The sequence below is a fragment of the Mustela lutreola genome, chromosome 3, assembly GCF_030435805.1.
Source record: "Mustela lutreola isolate mMusLut2 chromosome 3, mMusLut2.pri, whole genome shotgun sequence".
Classification (NCBI taxonomy): Eukaryota; Metazoa; Chordata; class Mammalia; order Carnivora; family Mustelidae; genus Mustela; species Mustela lutreola.
The window spans coordinates 207,398,290-207,421,966 of record NC_081292.1 but is presented as its reverse complement, the minus strand read 5'-3'; the positions used below and the strand labels follow the sequence as shown (position 1 = coordinate 207,421,966).

Genomic DNA, 23,677 nt, shown 5'->3' with positions numbered 1-23,677 from the left:
AAACAAGGTTAGTTGTTACCCTACATCTGGGAACAGTTGTTCAGTTTGTTCACTGCACAAAGGTGCCTGGTTGGGGTGCCTGGGTGGCTCAGTGGGTTAAGCCTCTGCCTTCAGCTCAGGTCATGATCTCAGGGTCCTGGGATCGAGCCCCGCATCGGGCTCTCTACTCAGCGGGGAGCCTGCTTCCCCCTCTCTCTCTTCCTGCCTCTCTGCCTCCTTGTGATCTCTGTCTGTCAAATAAATAAATAAAACATTTTTTAAAAAATTAAAAAACAAAAACAAAAACAAAACAAAACAAACAAAGGTGCCTGGTTGGGAGGATGAGTGAGGAGGGAAGTTTAAACTGCTCCTGTTCCAAGGACATGAGGTCTATGCAGGGCCTCATCCAATTGGAGGAAGAGATGCTTTCTCCTAATTCTAAGTCGCTTTGTGGGACATCTGAGGTCCTGGCTGGGAGCTTCGTATCTCCCTTCTGAGGAGTCACGATGCAACTACTTCTATACCTCTGACTCAGATTCTGCAGTGTTGGCATCACTAGGGAAAAAAATCGGGGGAGATCTTAGAAGGTGCAGCATCCGAGCTACAGACATTGCTCTAGTGGGCTGCTGTGGAAAAAAGACTGGGGAGAGGCACTCGTTTCTGGGTGGCGGCGCGAGGCCCAGCATCCTCTGCTGAGGGGAAGAAAGAGGGCAGCAGCCGTGCGGCAGGACTTAGCCCAGCTCCTGAACTCGAGCGGCTCTCACAAAGATCCGGTGGGCAAGTACTGTCAGATCCCGGGAAAAGCCGTTCCGTTATCTGGGGCAGAACAACTAGAAGCTTTGAAAGCTTTTGTGGAAGCAATGGTAAGTGAGAATGTCAGTCTCGTGATCTCTCGACAGTTGCTAACTGATTTCTGTACACATCTCCCTAACCTGCCTGACAGCACAGCCAAAGAAATCTATCTTTTCACCTTGGAAAAGATCCAGCCGAGAGTCATTTCATTTGAGGAGCAGGTTGCGTCAATAAGACAGCATCGTGCATCCATATATGAGAAAGAAGAAGCTTGGAGAAATGCAGCCCAAGTGTTGGTGGGAATTCCCTTGGAAACAGGACAAAAGCAGTACAATGTAGGTTATAAACTGGAGACTCACCTGAAGATTGCGAGGCTATAGCTGGAAGATGACGATCCCGTCCAGGCAGAGGCTTACATAAATTGAGCATCATTGCTTCAGAATGAATCCACCAATGGGCAGTTACAGATACACTATAAGGTATGCTATGCACCTGTTCTCAATTAGAGAAGAAAATTCATTGAAGCTGCACAAGGTACAATGAGCTCTCTTACAAGACAATAAGTCTTACAAGACTAGAGGCCTTGAAACATGCTTTGTACTGTACCATCTTGGCATCAGCAGGACAGCAGCGGATGCTAGCCACTCTTTTTAAGGATGAAAGGTGCCAGCAACTTGCTGCTTATGGGATCCTAGAGAAAATGTACCTAGACAGGATCATCAGAGGAAATCAACTTCAAGAGTTTGCGGCCATGCTAATGTCTCACCAAAAAGCAACTACCACTGATGGTTCTAGCATCTTGGACAGAGCTGTTATTGAACATAATTTGTTGTCTGCAAACAAATTATATAATATCACCTTTGAAGAACTTGGAGCTCTTTTAGAGATCCCTGCAGCTAAGGCAGAAAAAATAGCATCACAAATGATAACAGAAGGACGTATGAATGGATTTATTGATCAGATTGATGGAATAGTTCATTTTGAAACATGGGAAGCCCTGCCAATATGGGACAAACAGATCCAGTCCCTTTGTTTCCAAGTGAATAACCTGCTGGAGAAGATCAGTCAAACGGCGCCAGAGTGGACAGCACAGGCCATGGAGGGGCAGATGGCTCAGTGAGCGCGCGACAGCTTCTACCGCATTGTACAGATGAATTTCACTGTCTCTCCAAGGCATTTGCATCATGACCTTATGTATTTCAATCCCTTTTATGCTGGATTCCATTTAAAGAAGACATTGTTAGAACAGAAAGCACAAGCATTTAAAAACCTGTAGTTCCCATATATTCAGAGTCTCTGAACTAACTCAGATGTTTTGAAAGCTTTTTCTTTAAATGGAGTAAGTGAAATATCCGTGGCTAAAAAGTTTGGGATTTGTGATAACTTTGTAGTCATGTAAAACTTAAAGTGCTTTGTGCCTCTCCAAATGTGGTAATTCTAATAAATGGAGACGCGAGCCAAATAAAAGTAGTACTTTGTTTGTAATTAGCAGAAAAAGAAAAAAAAAGACTGGGGAGAGACAGAATGAAATTTAATTTTATGGTTTGGGGGAGCAAAGTAGGTGAGAAAGCCAGAGCAGATAAGGCTTTGGATAGAACCTCTCTGAAGTTCAACATCAGCATCAAGTCATCTCTTTGTTAACAGACACCGTCCAATGAAGGATGACTTAAGCCAGTGCTGGCGACTAGAGGCCTCCTGGAACAGGCAGACAAGGGTCTTGTGGAGAACTTTTCTAACAGGTACCTGAAAATCTTTTTCCTCTGGAAAATCTTTCAGGAGAAGCTGAAAATCAAGATTTTTAAGGAAAAACTGAATCTCAATTGTTGGCATAATTTAAAAAATTTAACTCACGTCTCCATCTACATCTCATAAAACACAGTGTCAACGTACACTGCCCTAAGCAAGTAATGACCATCTGTAGACCTGAATGGGCCTCATGTGCCGTCTTGTCCTAAAGCACTACTTCCCAGCCCTAAACCCTGGTACGCGCTAGCTATGTGATCTCTTAAGGACCCCAAAAAAAGGAGAGAAAGAGAAGGGGGGAGTCCGAGGGTAATGACGGCAAACATTGCTCTATATAGCAAGAGAAGATGAACGCAAGTCTTTTGGAAGATGTGAACCAACACCGCTACTTTCTCTCCTCTTCTCATTCATCACTTTGATCTTCCTAAATAATGAGGGAACCAGATGCAGACTTAATTGGTTGGAATTTTGGCGTCTTGTTTAGTTTTATCACCAACATTTCATACTAGTATCCTTACCTGGAAACTGGCAGAAGGGGGGACTCTTAGGACTCATCTTTCCAGAAAAAGTCTCTAGCAGAACGTCCCCAGCTCGGAATTCCTTGTTATGAGAAAAAAAAAAAAAATCCCCAAAGCAAATAACCACCTGTAACAAACAAGTGATTTGTGCAAAAACTGTCATGAGAACGATAAATCCTCCCTTCTTCCGTAGATTGAAATTACTGAGGACTGTGCAGCCCAAAAGCCACTAAAGTAAGCTAAACTAAGTGAGACACCTACATAGACCCACAGAAGGCGAACCTATGTATGTCGCTCCACTGAGCAAAAATAATGAGCTAAGTCTTAAAAATGATGGGTTTGCCATTTTCTTTCTCTTAAGAATTGTTTGACTTCTCTCATCGTTGCTGATGAGCGCGAGAAATGTCTTACCTGTCGGGCTGCTGCCTGCCTTCATCTTTCTGTGTGGACTGCCAAATTCCTGCGTGCTTTTATGCTAGGTTGGAGGAAAGGGGGACAGTGTAACGCGCTAGGAACAACACGGTTTTTAATGGAAAAGTGCTCTTCTAAGGACAGTCAGTCCTACTACATAAATCCTTCGCGGTTGGCCAAGTTGCGAGGCTCTTCTTCCCCTTGGTTTGGCGGCGGGACCGCCCGTCGACACCAGAGGGCGCTGTGGGGACGCCACCTCGCGGGAGACGCGGGCTTCTGGGCTCCTCTCCGGCAAACACAGACCTGGTTTTCTTAGGCTTTTGTCATTTGGGATTGTGTAACGGTCTTGCCCCTGCGATGTCACAGGCTTTACAGAACTGAAAAATAGACCCTCCTGACTTGCTCGATGGCTTGGCCAAGGTGTCAGGCAGCGTTGCGCAGCAGGATGGGTGCGGGAGCAGGGGGAGGGGAGGGGAGCAGTAATACTTAGGTCCAGAGACCGCAGCGATTTGTTCTCGGCTCGGCTTAACCTGAATACCTGAATGGTGACATTGTTAGGTTCCTATCTAGGTGAGATCTGAGCCAGGAATTTGGTCAAGGGAGATAAAACCTTTGTTTGCACTTTATTTGTTTGGGTTTGTCAAGTCTGCCCCGTGCGGGCATGCCAAGGTAGCCGGCATCTCCCGCGTCGCCGCAGCCCTGGCCGTGTCACCTGCCGACATGTGTCATCTAAAGAAAGACGGCGACCTCCGTGTGCACACGCACCTTCCAGACAAGGCCTCTGGCTGTCCCTTCCAAATTAGCTGCCACTTCTAAGTTCTCTCCTTGGGGGAAATGCCAGAGTCACTGCTGCTTAGTGGTTGGTTGGCTGGCTGGTTTACTCCAGAGAAGTTTCTCTAAAAATCCCATTGATTTCGTGTATAAAGAAGGCAAGGCCTCGTATTCCCATCCTTATTTGTGACAAGGGGTAGAAAAATTCACAAGGAAATCACAAGAGAAGTAGTCATCTTTAGCAAGGACTGTTGTGATATAAATAATTCATAATCATTTATTACACAAAATAACATTCATCCCCATAAACACGGAGATCCATGTACCGAAGAGCTACTCAAACCCCCTTTTCAGCGGCGTTCAGTCTGCAGTCCGGGGTGGCGAAGCTTGTGTGGCCCCTTCGGACGGGGCAGGAAGCCGCCGTGAGCGCATTGTCCCCTTCCCGCCCACACTCTGCAGTACTGCCCCACTGTAAACAGGATGTCTGGCTTAACCTGGGCTATCCTCTAAGAATGTTTAAACTAAAATAAAAGCAGAAATCATAGCAGAAGTCTCTTCCCCGTCCATTTGCAGCTTCCTGTGCCGTGTCCAGAAAGAGCCACTGGGCATTGCTCAATAACGAGAAGAATGGATTTCATAGAGTGGTTGGCAAAGGGAGAGAAAACAATTAGATCGCCCAGTCAACTCGTCTTTCCAGCAAAGGGCAGAATCCCCAGATAGGGAATCTAACACTCGATTTAAGGCAAATGGCCAAGTAGTAAGAGCTACAGTGACTTCGTTGTCTCCTCTGGCAATCCTGACGGAGCTCGAAGGTGGTGTCGCTGGCTGCCCTTCTGGCCTCCCTAACTCCGTTGAGGGCAGCCTCCAATCCCATGCTGCTCTTTTCTTTGGAGATAACCAATGGCATAAATGTTGTCTGGTGGGGGGTACTGAACTCTTGTGGATGATGTCTGCGCAAAACTCAAGGTCAGGTTACCACCCAGAATGCGTTGGCAAGTCCAGCACAGAGGAAGGATCCTAGAGAGGCCTCCCGTCCGGACAGTTTTTCCCCTTCACTGAGTACCTGCATTGTGTAAACTCGGGCTCGGGAAGGGCTATTGTTTCTGCCTTGTTTGTTCACCTGAGTTTACTTGATAGCACAGCTGACATGCCTGGTTTCTCACCCTGAGGCTTTGGTCTTTATATCAACTGGAGAGTCTGCCTTGTTCCTAAGTATATTTTAAGTTCGAATATATAGCTAACTCAAATTCTCTAAGTGGGTTTTATAACAGCCGCGGAAGGGGGCAGGGCAGAACTATCCAGACTGGCTGCGAGATTCCCGCTTCCCTGGGGGCTTTGTTGTGAAGAACACAGAAGTGACCCTCCAGCAATGTTCTATTCCTCAGAGCGACCTAGGCTCTTGGACCCAGGGTGGGACCCCAGGCAGGGCACTCACTCTCTCTGGCTCTCTCTCTCTCTCTCTCTCTCTCTCTCTCGGGAATGGTGAGTGGTAAGGACCACGGAAGCCTGGAATTTTCAGTGGCCTCTTCTCCTATCTACAGAAGATGTTACTGAATAAAGACAACATGTGTCCCTGGGTCCAGATGTGTCCAAAGTGTCCTGGACCCCCGACCCTTGGACCTCCCACTTAACCTAGGGAACTAGTTCCTTTCTTTTCCCCCTTAAGCAACTTGCGGATGAATTTCTATCAGAAGCAACCATTTATTGCCTGATTGATAGAGTATCAATTGATAGAGTATCAATCAGGCAATAAATAGAGTATCAATAAATTGTAGAGTATCAATAAATTGTTTGATAAACAATAAATCAAAATAGAGTATCAATAAATTGATAGAGTATCAATATAGTATATTGATATAGATATATAGTATATCAATATAGAATTAAGGACAGAGAGCCCTAGGAAAAGGAACCAGAAACTGACAGAAGATTGTTTATAAAGAAGCTGTATTCCAAGCTACAAGGAGTATGACTTACTTCATAGTGAACTTGCTGAATTGGTCAAAGTTTTGCTGGGTTACATCTGTTATTCTTTAACATTTCGCGGTGGACTGAGGAAGTGCCAGTGCACTGGAAAAAGAGCCAACACAAAATGGTTGTATAATAAAAGGGAAAAAGGTTTCATTCTGAAAATTAAAGACCTGTAAGCTCAACTTGTACTGCAAGGGAAAAAATTGCCACAGTGAATAATGTAATTAGAATGAGGTATTGACTTTACATGAACTACATTTTCCTCCAGACCAATCTAATATTTTAATCTATTGACAAATGATGGGGCAAATTACAGCTTTGTATCAGAGCTGGGGCTGGTGATACAAATGCCACAGCCAAGCCAGAGAAGCCAGGGCAAGACCGTGCTCTCAAGTTCAGAGTAAAGAAGGTAGAGACCAGAGCTGGGGACACACTTGTGCCAGGGGTCTCAAACCAAGGACATTAAGACAGTCAAAGATGCTATGCCAGTTAATGTCCTTAAAGCATTGAGTACTCAAGCAGGGGTCTATGGGAATTGTTCAGTTCCTTTGAGACAAAGGGCTGTCGCTAGATGACTGCCCTGCACATTATTATCTTTTCCTTCGTCACTCACGCACTCACTCGCAAACACTTATTAAATCCCTTGTTTTTGCAAGGCATCTTATGAGTAGGGAAAATAAAAATGACAAACGGTTGGTGAGGTTTTTCCCCAGCAAGACCAGCTGCATCAGGGAGACGAGATGATGATCTCATCAGTACTGACTATTCTATTCTAAAGATTATCAAAAGAATAACAGTTAGCATGTAGCTAAGTCTTCATTACTTTTTCCATTACTTGGAAAATCTGATATAAGCTAGGACAAAAAATTCAAAGAAAAATCAATGTCTTAAACAGCTATTTTAATTACAACTTGGCTCCTTTTTAACTTCTTTTTTTTTAAAAGATTTTATTTATTCATTTGACAGACATAGATCACAAGTAGGCAGAGAGAGAGGAGGAAGCAGGCTCTCCACTGAGCAGAGAGCCCGATGCGGGACTCGATCCCAGGACTCTGAGATCATGACCTGAGCCGAAGGCAGAGGGTTAACCCACTGAGCCACCCAGGCACCCCTAACTTCTTTTTTTAAAATCTTACAGTTGAAAGTATCACTCCAGCCTTGTCTGCAAATCCCAGATTTCTGACTTTTTAAAACATGTTGCTTCATACAGTTTCAATGTGTCACCAACCAGTGCCCTGCTCTTACCAGCTAAAGTGCTCTCTTTTATCCACAATTTTTTTTTTTCCATCAGGAGCAAAACAAACATGAAAAAAAATATGGAGGAAAGATTATTTCAGACTTTTCACTGTTCACTTCTATTTTTGCTTTTCTTATAAATCAGCAAACTGTTATTCTTACAACGCTGTTTCTATCTCTCTCTCACACACACTTTCTGTGGCGTTTCGCTATTGTCCATGTTCTCTTGCAAAATAAGTCATCAGATAAGCTTTATTTAAAGATCTCTGACAAGCTTAAGTGAACTCACTTTTCATTATGAACTTAACACAAAACATTTTTAGCAGTTACTAAGTAATTTCCTTACAACCATATGCAGGTGTCCCTAAGATAAATCAGCGGGTGGGTTTATATACCTCCATTAATTCAGTAAATCACTGGGAGCCACCAGTAAGCAATGAGCTGTAGTAAGTTAAAAATCACGTGAGATGTCGACATGTGCAAGACATATCCCTGACATCAAATCTGATCCCAATTGCTGGAAGAGACAAATGCTACTATTGAACCAAAATACCTCCATATGGGTAATCTGTGGTGAGTATCAGGTAATTTGAACAATCCAGAGAAGACTGGGCAGAGAAGATGGACCCTAAATGGTGGGGTTGGGATTTCTCATGAGGACTGGGAAAACACATTCTAAGTGAAGAGGAAGGTGTGAGTACAAGCCGAATGGACAGAAAAACACTGTGTTCAGCAGGTAACGTGAGGCGTACTGGCAGGAACAAAAGCTTCCTATCAGCAAACGGAAGTGGGGAAAGCCAGCAAGCAGTGAGTGCTGTTGTGTTCTGAATGTCAAGCTCGTGAGTTTGGAGTGCTTCGACGGCCCGACTGTGCTCCCCTAACTTCATTCTCAGATGTTCCAACCCATCCTCAAAACTTCCGCTGAAGTGAATCTAAAAGATAAAGCTAATGTAGAGCTCCTCTGCTGAAGATTCTTGGTGCGTTTTAGAGGGTGCGAGTCCCTCAGCTTGCTCAGGAGAGGGTGTCTATAAGACTCTTCACACCTAAGCACCAAGAGGAAATTTCCCACTGGCTGACCTTGGCCTGGTAGGGTCCCCGGCAGCCCTGCCTGGGCTTGTAGGGAGCTCGTACAGAGCTGGTTAAACAAGAGCCCCCTTTAGCCCAAACGATAGTCTCAGACAGGGAGGGAGCAATGCCTGGCCACTGCCACGTCATGGCAAAGGGCTGGGGGAGCTTCCAGGGCATGACCGAATTCCTGGGACACAGCCTCACTGAACTCAAATGTACCTTTGCTTACCTGTGTCAGATTCACACAGTAAATGCATTTAATTTCAGCAAAGCCTCCATTTTATTAAATTTGTGTTGTTAATTTGAATGTTATAGATTATATTTTCATTTAAATTTCATTCTTAACATTTGTGTTGTACCTGGTGGAAAGTAGAGAGGAGCATATATCCTAAGGAATTTTAACCTAGTTTTATATGTGCACACTGAAGTCACACGATGATAAAAGTAATTTGAGTAAACAGCGCAGTTCACGTAATTATTTTACGTTAAGACTTTATTTCTTTATTTGAGAGAGAGAGAGAGAGAACGAGCATGAGCAGGGAAGGGGCAGCGTGGGAAGGAGAGGGACAGAATCTCAAGCCGACTCTCTGCTGAGCCCCAAGCCCAACCTGAGGCTTGATCTCACGACCCTGGCAGACTCTCTGCTCAGCCCCGAGCCCAACTTGAGGCTTGATCTCACGACTCTGAAATCATGACCTGAGCCAAAGCCGAGAGCTGCACGCCTAGCTGACTGAGCCACCCAGGTGCCCCCTAATTATTTTACTTTAAGGGGGTTGTGTGTATTATCCAAATAGGGACAGTAGCATAATCTCATTTAGTCTTAAAATAATCTCTGCAAGATAGTTATCACAATCCCCATATTACAGACGAGGAGACTGGGCGTCAGAGGGTTCAAGTAACTTAACAAAGTCAAACAGCAGTGAAGGGGCAAAGTTGTGATTTTAACCCAGTCCTGTTTGGTGCCAATCCCTCGGCACACACAGACTCAAAAGCCATCTTCAGAGACACGAGAGTAGGATGTGTGACTGAGGGTTCTACGACGTATAAGGACTTAGACTCACCCACAATACCTAGTTCCAGGCTGCGTCACTGCAAGAGGAAACTTCGGACTATGGCCTTCCTAAAGCAAGGAATTCAATCAGGACTTCAACTCTTCCCTGACCCCCTGCAGTCTCTGATTGCTTGACATATTTCTACTGTTCCCCAAACATTTCAGTTTCAAGAGCTAAGTTGAAACAGTGGGAAATTCTTTCACATTTTGAAGGAAATGTCTTTTATAGAGATAGGCGCCCACTTCCCTAAAGCACGGCAGCAAACTTCAGACGCCATCCCCACTCTTTTCTGTCCACGCCTCTTTCAAAAACAAATAATAGCAGCAACCAAAACCCAAAAAACGTGGCTCTGCCTGCTTGACATTTAAGCCAGATCTGCTCTTAGTTTCCCAAGCCAAAGCAGGAGACGCAGTTTAGTGGAGTTACAAGCCCTTCGTGCCGCTGAAGAACAGTGGAGCAGAGAGCTGCAACATTAAAGCCACACGCTGGGTAGTAAATAGCCCCAGCTTTGGTGCTTGATAACACACTAGACATTCTAGTTCTTTGTTTTTGCTTTTTTGTTTTAATTTTTATTTATTTGACAGACAGAGATCATAAGTAGGCAGAGAGGCAGGCAGAGAGAGAGAGAGGAAGGGAAGCAGGCTCCCTGCTGAACAGAGAGCCTGATGCGGGGCTCAATCCCAGGACTCTGAGATCATGACGTGAGCTGAAGGCAGAGCTTAACCCACTGAGCCACCCAGGCACCCCTAGACATTCTATTTCTGACATGCTTTGAGCAAACCCAGGAAACCTTGTACGTGTGGATGGAGCGATGTCTCCTCTCCCAGAAGGGAAAAGAGCAGCATCTGATGGTGTTAGGATGGTTGTGATTCCGAACACCACCCAAAGCCATGGTTTGGAGGGAGTTCTCATTGTTACAGTGTCACAGGGAGCTCTTTTCTTTCCCAGGAATCCTCTCCAGAGGGAGGAGTTGTCTAGGACTTTCCGGGAGGTAATGGATGTCAGCACATTCCCAGCTAGACCACGCGTCCCGTTCTTATCAAATGAAACTGACCTCTCTGCCCTGGCATGTTCTCCTTGTTCATCACTGTGATTAATTTCAAGTTCACGGTCATGCAGGTTTCTAGATGAATTGCGCAGTCCACTCCAGATGGCAAATATGGACCTCTCGAGTCTCCTCCCCTTTACAGAGAGGCCATGAGCTAGTTTACAAGAATGAGGATTTTAAAGAAGTTGGCTTACACTCAGATCTGCTCCCTACAGAACGCTCTGCCCAGACTGGCCTTTCTCGTTTCAGCCGGCGTTCCATTGAACGCCAAGTGACTCAAGTGGGAGTCATGAGCAAATTGAAAACGTTTAGCACACAATTCAAAATCTTCAAGTATTTTTTCCAGCCGATGGAAGAGCTGGGATTCATGAGAGTCCTTGAATTGACATTCAATAAGCTCCAGAATCATGCTTATCCACTAGAAACTTCCAAGTTAATTGCCCTGATGCATGCCACTGCTTTCCTGAGCAGAAATCTTGTTCTGTCATCACTGTCAGAGGGGGTAAAATATGCAAAATCAATTTTATATAGTTATGCAAAATCTGGCCAGAAATCACTCTGTATGTGCGTTTCTGCATCAGAAGGATTGTTTACAGCATCGATGGTACTCGGATTGCCTCCCCACAGCGCCTCGAAAGCTTTACTGAAGCCTGTAAGTGGCTCAGGTCATGAAGAATGAGTTCATTCACATTTCCTTCTTCTCCCTTTTCAAAATTAAGCTTCAATTTTCCTTTAGGCATTTTCTTAGGATTCCAAGTAGGGAGGAAGAAAACTGCTCTTCTGTGCATCCAGGCAGTCCAAATCTCTATATGGACAAAAGGCAGCTTTGCACGACCGGCTATTTGCATCCCAGAACTATCACCTCCAGAGACACCTCTGCTGAGATTTCCAAGGAGCTTTGGGGAAAACCTGATGGGGCCCTCCAAAGGCTCTGTGGATGTAAGCGCAGGTAAGACACTGAAAACCTAGCAGCACCGTCCAGGGACTCGGAGCGCTACACAGGGCTGGCTCTGTCACTCTTGTTCTCCCTTTACCTGCATTTCCGCAAATTCAGTCACTGACAACACACTCCTGGAGGGACTCCTGTGCCCTGGGAAATCAGAGATCAGTGGAAAACAGTCCTTCTCTGGGCGCCTGTGTGGCGCAGTCAGTTAGGTGTCTGTCTTTGGCTCAGGTCATGATCCCAGGGGCCTGGGATGGAGTCCCATTGGGCTTCCTGTTCAGTGGGGAGGCTGTTTTTCCTTCTGCCTCTCCCCGCCACTCATGTTCTCGCTCACTCTGCTCGGTCTCTCAAATAAATAAATAAAAAATCTTAAAAAAAAGAAAAGAAGAAGAAAAGAGTCCTTTGAAGAGCTCATGGTCTAACGGGGAAGGTAGGAGCTTTGTAATAATCTCGCAGGCATCACGGGGGTGATTCTAGAGCTGGGTTTTGAAGGTCGAGTGGGTGATTGCTGCAAACACGAGAGGAAACTGCATTTACAAAGACAAGGGCCTGATTTGCTTGGAAGGGGTGTGAGATCTGTAGGAAGGCGGACCCTGTAGACCTGGGAATGCATATTGGCTGAATCAGGGAAGGCTTGTGGTTTCATCCAGAGAGGAGGATGTGGTGTGTTAGCGACAGTTTGGGGATAGCCCCGGGCAGGCGGGTTTGAGAGGGCAAGAGGCCAGATTGACAGCTTTGCCGAGGTCTCAGCAAGTGCTGATGGAGCCTGGGACTAAGGCGGTGGCAACAGGACTCGTGGGGAAAAGCCATTTCAGAGGCTGTTGTTGAGGTGGGACTGACTGGGGTCAATGATGAGGGAGAAGTGCAGAGGGGTTTCTAGTCTGGGGGACGAGGTGATGACAGCTGTGCTGAAGGAGGGTCATCTTGTGCCCGTGCTCTCTGTCTCTCTTCCTGTTGGTCTCTCTCAGCCTCTCCCTTTCTCCACCTCTGTCCCATCTCTCGTCTACCCCCATCGTCCTCTGTGACTCTCTATCTCTGTCTTTGTCTCTCGTCTCTTGAGGTGCCGGCTTCTCTCTCCACATCAGCTCTGTTCTCCTCTCGAATGACCAGCTTCTTCACCATCTTCATGGGCTCCACTCCTGGGAACTTCAGATGGCAGTGCCTGTGCCTTTCCATAACCAGTGCTCAATCCCATGGACTTCTGTCACTGTCCATTGCACTGCTCGTTAAAAAGTTCCTTCCATTTTTCCTCATTCACATTTGCAGTAGAATCGAATCAGACCTGCTCTTTCTGTGCTACCAGCGCAGAGGGTCACTTGTCCTGGACGCTTATCAGAATACCCTGAAGGACCTAAAGAAAAGTTCCAGTGCACAGGCTCACCCCGGACTCACTGAATCAGAATCTCTGGGGATGAAAAGCATAGAATACACATTTGTCTTAACGTTCCAGGGCTGATGCTGATGCACAAATAGGCCTGATCCCACCGCTGTAGGTGACGAGTCCCAGATCATAGTTCACAGCAGAGACCTTGGCCTTGAGCCAGGGGCTCATAACTCTTCTCGTTTTGACTGGGGAGGGTTGGAGGGTCACACAGTACAGACATGGCCATGCAGGGGTTGTGAGTAGGAACAGGTCTGTGGACTAAGCCATGGTCACACAGGCACCATGAAGGAGACGTGCTTGCTGTGACGGGCTTGTGAGGGGGTCCAATGCTGAAGCACACATTTACTGTGCTTCTCATGGGTTCTGTGGTAGGATGAAGAGGAGGGGCCCCTAACCTAGACGGGAGGAGTAAGCGGTAAGGACATGACTCCTAAGTTGAAGCTTGGGGGAGCACTGAAGCCTAGGGGAGTCTGCTGAAGATGAGACAGAGGACCGCAAACAGAGGAGAGTTGCACCTCCAAAGCACAGAAGGTTTTAGGGCAGAATGGCTTGATAGAGTCATGCTTTGAGCATCACTGACCACCCTTCTCAAACGTATAGCAAAACACCGACAACTCCTTAATTTCTTTGTCCTGGAAGTCAGTTAAGGCCCTGCCAGGACTTGGAGGGCTGTTTGAGCCAGAATGGGGCAGGGGGTGGAGGGCACTGTCAGGGGGTGAGACAGTAGACTGCAGAGGTATGCAACGGCTCAACCGTGAGGCTTCACAGTCAGTGTATTAGAAAGCTAGTTACCATTTATGAAGCAGCTACGAGCTGGCACTTCATGTTCTCTGCCTCCTTTAATCCTCATGGCCCCCGAAAGGTCGGTATTATTACACTCGTGTTACAGCCTTGGAAACAGAGGCTCGAGTAGCTTCAATCTCCTTATCACATTCCAAAGCTAGAAAACAGCAGAGCTGGAACTGGAACCTAACCATGCAAATTCCCAGCCCTAAAATGTAAGCAAGGCAGGGGGACAGAGGAATGCTGTGTTTAGAAAGGAGAGAAAAAGACACAAATATTGGTGCGGTTCAAGATACTGCCTCACAGGGTCATTTCAGCGCTCAATGGTTTAAAATACTCATAATCATATCTGGAAGGGTAAATGTTATAAATATTCTGTATCTCATAGTTTTGTTCTTCTCAAGCATCTTAGCGGTGTAGAGACGATTGTCATTAAACAAAACCCGGTGTGGGCGCCCAGAATGTAAAGTCAATAAAAGGGCAGTTGCTCAGGGCCCTGGAGGTGGGAGATCAATGAGAAGCCAACATCCTCCCGTCGCTCCTCTCAACTGTTTGCCCCAAATGCAAGACCCCGGTGGCTCACCGTAATTTTTAGAATCTTGAACATTGTTCTACAAACCATTCAAGCCCATAGAGCGGGGAAGCAGTCAAGTGCCATAGGTGGGTGACAAAGTGTGTCTTTGCCAAGGTGGAATGATGTGTCTGTGCAGCAAGGCTCTGGCCCCCCCGACGGACCCACTGCTGTGTTGTCACTGGGGCCCCTATGACCTAGGGGAGGGCAGGACCAATCACAGGTCCAGTTTAATGCCCACCACCTGGGCAGCCACCTCCTTAGAGAGGCCCTCAGAGCCACAGAAGCAAAACCTTTGGATGAGAGACTATCCTTCGTGACAACCCCAGTTAGCCCCATAAATGATTAAGTCACCCAGAGGCAACGTCCCACTGCTGGTCCCCTTTCTAAGGAGGAAGTGGGAAGCATCATAAAGTAACTCACACACTGTCAGATACCAATTATTTTATGGCCAGCACAAGCCTCCCCTAAGTCCTTCTTCCTTCTGGGAAGTAAGGGAGTTTTAAGCCCAGCACACTATGGGGACTGGTGTCCTGGGGAGTCTCTGAGGAAGTGCGGTTTTAGCACCAAAACTGAAAACGTCCTGGGAAAACCAGGACAAATTGACCACCTTCAAATCCCAACGCATCACAAAACTTTAAGGCACTCATTGACCATTCTTAGAGCCAGACCCTGCTTTGGGGTTCACAAAGAACAAATCACTCTGATGTATATTAAGTATAGCCTTAAACAACCAAGTCAAAGCATTTATGTTCCAGACTCAATAAATACATTCACCATCTCAATGCAAAGAGACAACTTTATAATCCATTTAAATGTGTTTGAGTATTTACTTACTCTTTGTGATGGTTAATTCTATTTCATTTGGCTAGGTCATGGTACCCAGATATTTGGTCAAACATTATTCAAGTGCTTTCAGGAAGGCATTTTTTAGATGAGATTAACATTTAAATGAGTAGACTTTGAATAAAACTTACTACCCTCCATAGTGCGGGGGGCGGAGGGGAGGTGGGCCTCATCCAATCAGTTGAAGTTCTTAAAAGAAAAATGAAAGACACCCTCTGATGAAAAAGGAATTTTGCCAATAGACTGCCTTTGGACCCAGGTTGCAATTCTTCCCTGGATCTCCACCCTGCCAGGCTGTCCTGCTGCAGATTTTGAGCTTGTATCTCCACAATTGCATGAGTCAATTCTTCTAAAAGTCCTTCTCTTGTCCCCTGTAGGTTCACTGACATATGGAGCCCACTGGGGCCAGGTGGCCATTGCAGCCCCCAGTTCAGTGAAACTTGTGGCCCTGAGACCTAAGACCTCTAAATTAGCAGAGATTAAGTTTGTGGGGATGAGAAACTCAAACTCTACAATTCTACTTGTGGGTCACTTGGATTGACAGTGGAACAGGGTTAATCCAGCACCATATGGGATATCTATCTATCTATCCATCTGATCAATTACACCATGAAGGACCAAGCCCACGGTTATTGTCCTTTTACTGGCGCCTTAGCAGAGACTTCTATCTGCCATTCCGTTGTTCCGTCAAGTTTGTTGTTTCTGAGTGACAGACCACATTGTAAAACTAGTGCACTATATAGTCAAGAGACTGTTACTCTACTTCCTTTGCTGTAAAATACGTCCTTTGCTCTGAGGGAAAGTCACCTCTGTGTGAGTAGAACAGACATTCTGCAGGTCCTTTAGACAGCAGTGCTGACAGAGGTAGCGCGAGCAGGAAGGCGAACCTGTTTCCAGGGCATCATCTTAGGCAGGTGTGAGTTGCTGCTTTTACTAAGGTGGAAGGGGTGGGATGTGACTTACCTGGCGCCAGTGGACCTGCAGGCCTTCCCAGTTGAGGCTGGATCAAAGACTCAGCATCACTCTCTGATCCCAGAAGGAGGGAATTCAGTAGCGGCAGCAGCTAGGCCAGCCTTGGTGAGAGGAGCACGTGGGTTTGGATCCACGCTTAGTTTCCATCATTGCCACCACGGCTTCACTGCCCCGCGGCAAAAACAGTGGACAACTCAGGGAAGCTGAGCACCATTCAGTGTCTGCCTGACTCTGGAAAACGTTGTATGAGATGGGGGTCTCTAGAAAAAAGGAAAAAATGATAGTTATCTCTAGTAGGTTTTAACATGCGATCACGGATCTTTCGGCGCCATCCGCTCCCCCAAGGTGTGCGGACGTTCTGAGGCCATTCTTGCCTCCTCTTTGTCCTTGTTCCTCGTAAGCACTGACCATCTCATCCAGTCACTTTCCACTGCTCGGGAATCCGTATATACCCTTTCCGCAGGCCACTTCTTCACTAGCGTTGGTGTATGCTCTGAAATCTGCCCACAGGAAGCTTTCTTTTAACCACAGAATACACATTCTTCTCATGGAACAATCTCCAGAATAGAGCACATCCTGGGTCACCCAGTATCAAAAGATTGGGATCATTCCCTGCATATTTTCAGACCACAATGCGCTGAAGCTAGAACTCAATCACAAGAGGAAATTTGGAAAGAACCCAAACACATGGAGACTAAACAGCATCCTTCTAAAAAATTAATGGGTCAACCAGGAAATTAAAGAAGAGTTGAAAAAAAAAAAAACCATGGAAACAAATGATAATGAAAACACAATGGTTCAAAATCTGTGGGACACAACAAAGGCAGTCCTCAGAGGAAACTATATAGCGGTACAAGCCTTCCTCAAGAAACAAGAAAGGTCTCAAGTACCAAACCTAACCCTACACCTAAAGGATCTGGAGAAAGAACAACAAAGAAAGCCTAAACCCAGCAGGAGAAGAGACATCATAAAGATCAGAACAGAAATCAATGAAATAGAAACTATAAAAACAATAGAACAAATCGACGAAACTAGGAGCTGGTTCTTTGAAAGAACTAATAAAATTGATAAACCCCTGGCCAGACTTATCAAAAAGAAAAGAGAAAGGACCCAAATAAATAAAATCATGAATGAAAGAGGAGAGATCACAACCAACACCAAAGAAATACAAACAATTATAAGAACATACTATGAGCAACTCTACGCCAAAAAATTCGACAATCTGGAAGAAATGGATGCATTTATAGAAACATATAAACTACCACAACTGAATCAGGAAGAAATAGAAAACTTGAACAGACCCATAACCAGTAAGGAGATTGAAACAGTCATCAAAAATCTCCAAACAAAGAAAAACCCAGGGCCAGACGGCTTCTCAGGGGGAATTCTACCAAACATTTAAAGAAGAATTAATTCCTATTCTCCTGAAACTGTTTCAAAAAATAGAAATGGAAGGAAAATTTCCAAACTCATTTTATGAGGCCAGCATCACCTTGATCCCCCAAACAGACAAGGATCCCACCAAAAAAGAGAATTACAGACCAATATCCTTGATGAACACAGATGCAAAAATTCTCACCAAAATACTAGCCAATAGGATCCAACAGTACATTAAAAGGATTATTCACCATGACCAAGTGGGATTTATTCCAGGGCTGCAAGTTTGGTTCAATATCCACAAATCAATCAATGTGATATAATAAATTAATAAAAGAAAGAACAAGAACCATATGATATTCTCAATAGATGCTGAAAAAGCATTTGACAAAGTGCAGCATCCTTTCCTGATTAAAACTCTTCAAAGTGTAGGGATAGAGGGCACATACCTCAATATTATCAAAGCCATCTATGAAAAACCCACTGCAAATCAAATATCATTCTCAATGGAGAAAAACTGAAAGTTTTTCCGCTAAGGTCAGGAACATGGCAGGGATGTCCATTATCACCACTGCTATTCAACATAGTACTAGAAGTCTTAGCCTCAGCAATCAGACAACAAAAAGAAATTAAAGGCATCTAAATTGGCAAAGAAGAAGTCAAACTATCACTCTTCACAGATGATATGATACTATATGTGGAAAACCCAAAAGCCTCCACTCCAAAACTGCTAGAACTTGTACAGGAATTCAGTAAAGTATCAGGATATAAAGTCAATGCACAGAAATCAGTTGCATTTCTTTACACCAACAAAGAGACAGAAGAAAGAGAAATTAAGGAGTCCATCCCATTTATAATTGCACCCAAATCCATAAGATACCTAGGAATAAACTTATCCAAAGAGGCAAAGACTCTATACTCAGAAAACCATAAAGTACTCATGAAAGAAATTGAGGAAGACACAAAGAAATGGAAAAATGTTCCATGCTCATGGATTGGAAGAACAAATATTGTGAAAATGTCTATTCTACCTAAAGCAATCCACACATTTAATGCAATCCCTACCAAAACCCCATCAATTTTTTTTTCAAAGAAATGGAACAAGTAATCCTAAAATTTATATGGAACCAGGAAAGACTTCAAATAGCCAGAGAACCAAAAGAAAGCCAAAGTTGGTGGCATCACAATTCTAGACTTCAAGCTCTATTACAAAGCTGTCATCATCAAAACAGTGTGATACTGGCACAAAAACAGACACATAGATCAATGGAACAGAATAGAGAGCCCAGAAATAGACCCTCAACTCTATGGTCAACTAATCTTTGACAAAGCAGGAAGGAATGTCCAGTGGAAAAAAGACAGTCTCTCCAAAAATTTTGCTGGGAAAATTGGACAGCCACATGCAGAAAAATGAAATTGGACCACTTCCTTATACCACACACAAAAATAGACTCAAAACGGATGAAGGACCTCAATGTGAGAAAGGAATCCATCAAAATCCTTGAGGAGAACACAGGCAACAACCTCTTTGACCTCAGCCCCAGCAACTTCTTCCTAGGAACATCGCCAAAGGCAAGGGAAGCAAGGGCAAAAATGATCTATTGGGATTTCATCAAGATCAAAAGCTTTTGCACAGCAAAGGAAACAGTTAACAAAACCAAAAGACAACTGACAGAATGGGAGAAGATATTTGCAAACGACATATCAGATAAAGGGCTAGTATCCAAAATCTATAAAGAGCTTAGCAAACTCAACACCCAAAGAACAAATAATCCAATCCACACAGTTTGTGTGCCAAGGGTCTCTCATTTCTTCTCTCCCGTGGGGCAGAGTTCACCCCTGCTTTCAAGCTCTCCCCAAGCCAAATTGCTCCAATATTGCCTCCAAGAAGCCTCTGGAGCTTCTGAAGGTCCAATCCAGGCACCATGTAGCCACGGCGTCTGTTTCCCTCAGTTGGCTGTGTCCATCGGAGCTTCTCAATTTGCAGTAGGAGCTCTGGCAGTAGCCGCCAGCCCAGAAGACTGCCAGGAACGGAGGGGCAGCTGCTGGGACCTTCCTGGTCGGGGAAGAAGGCTGATGACTGAAGTTGGGCTTTAGGAAATAGGCAAGAATGAGTGGATCTGGGTGGCACATAAACTGGGCCTAGTATATTCATTCTCCGTTCAAGAACATAAAGCTTGATTTTAAAGTTAAACCCACTTCCCCAAGGTACAGTAAGCTGGTACAGTTCTCTTAATGAGAACATTTCCTCATTTCAAAATTTTACAGACACACAGGACTGGAAAGTTCTGTGTAAATCATTTGGCTCAGCCTCCATATTTTTTAAATGAGAAGCATGAGCATTAGAAAGCTGAGGTAACACTCTCAGGTCAAACGGCAAGCAGAAAAGAGGCGGCCCACCTCCTCCTCAGGCTTCATGCCGTAATACTGTAAGGCAGGTGAAGGGGGAGAGTAGTTGGTGCCCCTCACTTTTGCCTTTATCTAATATTTTTGACGGTGTTGGTTTTGTGAGGTAATGTCTTGAAGCTATTTTAAGAACATTCAAGAAAAGATGTTACATAATTTTGAAGCAATATTGTTGATTTTGGAACCCAATTTTTTTAAATAACCCTCGCCCATGTTGTGGTTGAATCAAAGTGAATTTTTTGAGAATCTACATTTCCAGAGGCAAGACCTCATCTTTGGAAATGAAATAGAATATAAAGCAGAGGGGCAGTGCACTACACGAAGGTGAGTGTGTCAGATAGAGCTGCTGCCTTTCTTTAATTCTGTAGATGTTCTCGGCTCATGACAGGGTTACATCTCGATAAACCTGTCATAGGTTGAAATACGGCCGGTCGGAAAGGCACCTAGTACACCTGTCCTATGAAGTGTCACAGCTTACCTTGGCCCACTTAAAATGTGCTCAGAACACACGCATTAGCCTCCAGTTGGGCAGAATTGGCTCATACCCAACCTATTTGGCGATATGGTGAGAACAGCTCGTGTAATGTATTGAACACTGAACTGAACGTCAAAAGCAGAATTGTCTGTGTTGTCTGGGTACAGAAGGGGCATGAGCCCGTCCGCTGTTACCCTCGCAGTCCCGGGGCTGACCTGACCCAGAGCTGGGGCTCAGGGCACTGTGTGGGGGGTCGGGTCACCAGCTTGGGAAAAGATCAAGTTCGAAATTCGAAATACGGTTTTTGCGGAATATATTTTGCTTTGGCACCAGAAAAATCTGTCAAACCATCATACGTTGGGCACCGTCTGTGAATATCTTTTGTGTTGAACAGCCCTGAAGGGTTGGCTTGGAGTCTCCTTCCTGGGATCTTGTGTTCACACCCAAGTGGAAACTGAGCCCGGTGCCCTTGTCGGCAGGGCCAAGGAGGGGCATTCAGAGCCGTCGGTAAGGAAAATACACATAAAGGAAAAGAGAGCAGAAACCCATTGTTCCTTGAACATAGCCCCATTTCTTGCAGCCGAGTTGCTTTACCCTGGGTGGACACACTGACCTCGGGGTCACCTGGAGCATCCTGCCCCCCGACGGTAGGAAGGCCTGAGTTCCACCTTCCCGCCAGCCTTGATTTCCACGGTCACCAGAGCGGCCCTGGATGCTCTGATGTCCTTGCTGCTGCTTCTGGTCCCAGTCGCTTCCTAGCTCTTTGTTTTCATTTCTGGTCTGAGAAAAAAAAAAAAAAAAAATCATTCGGGCTTGCTAAAAGCTGTTTCCTATCATGTCTTAATTAGCCTGGCACTGATTTGTTGGCGTGTCTGCCCCAGCTCTGTGGAGGAGACCCACGCGCTGGCCTTGAATTTCCACGAGTGGACGCCAGCCTCGGTGTGTCCTGGCGCTCGTTCCGGAGGCTTTTTGACAAGGGCCGTTTCACTCCTGATTTCACAGCGACCCAAACCCAGAACGCGAAGACAGCCGTAGACGGGGGACAACAGCGTCTCTTCAGTCTGTCAGCGCTTCTCCTTTCCTCCCTCTCCACCACTGAAGGACCCACGGAAATGCCGCAGGAAAAACCCAGATGAAATGCAATTTGGTGAGGTGTGGAAAAAAAATAAAATCAAAGGTCGTTTCCAGGCAAGGCTGTCACATCAGCAGGGCAAGGAAAGCATTTCAGCCAGCGTTCCCCCCGAAAGGCTGCTCGCTTGCAAGACCTGCCAGGTGCTATGCTGAGTGCTAAAACCCTCTCCTGGAAAGCGAGCCAGAGCACACTCACTGTCGTGCCTGCGGAGCCTCCTAGCTTACCCCTTTTAGAATGGGGAAGACCATTGCCCTTCTGGGCACCCCGATGCTGCAGACTGAGAACTATATAACCATACACTCCTTTTGCTGTTTCCTGAATTAAGCAGGGTGTTCTTTCCAGTGAATTCTCCTTTGGAGGCTTTCTGAAATGTCAAGTCTATTACCTCCTGCCCAGGAAAATCCATTACAGACTCGCACAAGTGGAGCCAAGAAAGAAGACTTCACCCACTCACGGACACGGAGCAAGGCCTGTGGGACTGGACCCTTTGCCAGCCTGCGCTTTGGGCTTTTTCTCCCTTTCCATTTATATTAAGAACGTTTGCTGAATGCACATGTTTCTCAGACCTGGGAGGTGTGGGGAAACCCAGAGAAGCCCGGGAGGGACAACCTCCCCATCTTCAGTAGATATTGAAGGGTTTTCTGCCTCTCCTTGAATATACACGCTTGGCAGAACCATCGAAGTAACAGCACTAGAGATACCCCCGGGTGCCTCTTGTGATTAGAATAGAAACTGGGGGGCCGACCTCCTGTATGATAGTGGATGCAGAGTTATAACCAACACAAGGAGCAGGAATGTTCATGAGTGCTCTGCGCTAGAATAGATGAACTGCTTTTTACGTGTCTGCACAAATCCAGACCTGAGTGCACTCTTGTAACCCGGTATTGACCTTGACGCGGTCTCCGGACCTGATTTATGTGTCTAGCAATGGTATCATCCAGAAAATATGAATTCTTTAAAAAAGGGTATATTCTAAGAAATAAAGCCTCTGATATTTATGAAAGTATATGCATGGAAGCACTAATTATAGTTTAAAATAGGAAAAAAAATTCTATATGGCTTATCTCTTAAAGGCATACTCGGCAAGTTATTGTCAGGTGGTGGGATTAAAAGCGATCTTTATTTTATTTTCCTTGCTTTTATTTCTATATTTTTTCATTTTCCTATAATTAAATATTACCCTTATGATAAAAATATAAACCATTTAAAAGAAGAAAAGAAAATTTTCCTTCAGGAATGATAGGAACACAGCCTGAAAGTGAACATACAAATATCTCTAGAAGGGTCAGAGTCACCTTTAGAATGGCCTGGCTCGGTCTGCTGGGATGTGCTGTTAGCTTGGTTGTTGCTCCGCCAATGCTGTACGGGTGTACATACAAATATTTTCAGTTAAGATCAATAGATGTTCACATGTCAATTTAAGAAACAAGGCAGAAAGATCCCTCGTTCATTTTACCCAGTTTCTCCCATTGGTTAAAATTTTGCTAAACTATAAATAATATTATAAAGTAATATTTTATCACAACCAGAATATTAACATGGATGCAAAATGTCAGTCTCATTCAGATTTTCCCAGCTTTGCTTGACTCATTTGTGTGTGTTTGTGTGTGTGTGTGTTTATTAAGTTCTACACAGTCTTATCGCTTATGTCAGTGTGGCTGCCACAAAAGGGTCCCGTTTGTTGTTCCTTTTAACACTCATCTCCCTTGTGCTATCTCCCCAGTCTCTCATCTCTGGCACCACTCATCTGTTTCCATTTCTAAAGTTTTGTCATTTCAAAAATGTTATATAAACGTAAGCTACGTAACTTCCAGGGATCGCTGTTTTCACGCAGCAGAAATCCCTAGACACTGGCCCCAGGGGGTGTAGCCATCCAAGAAGTCTGCCCCTTAGACTGCTGAGTAGTGGTCCGTGTTATGTATGGGCCACAGTTTAAGCATTCAGCTGTGGAGGGACATCTTGGTTGATTCCTAGTTTGGGCTATTACAAGTAAATCTATGAACATTTGTGTATAGGTTTGTGTGTGACCGACCATATGTTTTCATTTTTCTGAAATAAATACTTGAGGAGCGCAATTGCTGGATTAAGATAGTCGTATGTTCAGTTTTATAAGAAATCTCCAAACTGTGTTCCAAACTGTATCATTTCATATTCCCGACAGCAGTGTATGAATAGTCCGGTTTCCCCAAATTCTTCCCA

The 23,677-nt window shown here is 45.1% G+C and overlaps 1 long non-coding RNA gene and 1 pseudogene across 2 annotated transcripts; one reads left to right on the top strand and one right to left on the bottom strand.

Moving 5' to 3' along the window:
* Positions 1-320: 320 nt before the first annotated feature.
* LOC131827982 (COP9 signalosome complex subunit 4-like) lies at positions 321-1,891 on the top strand (annotated as a pseudogene).
* A 2,580-nt stretch (positions 1,892-4,471) lies between these two features.
* LOC131827654 (uncharacterized) lies at positions 4,472-16,611 on the bottom strand. Of its 2 annotated transcripts, XR_009352108.1 has the most exons (4): positions 16,497-16,611; positions 16,080-16,348; positions 6,192-6,284; positions 4,472-4,825 (listed from the first exon to the last, which is right to left on the bottom strand). It is a non-coding gene; the product is annotated as an uncharacterized LOC131827654 (long non-coding RNA). The 2 variants fall into 2 exon arrangements; XR_009352107.1 differs by having other exon boundaries at positions 16,080-16,611.
* Between the last annotated feature and the right edge of the window lie 7,066 nt (positions 16,612-23,677).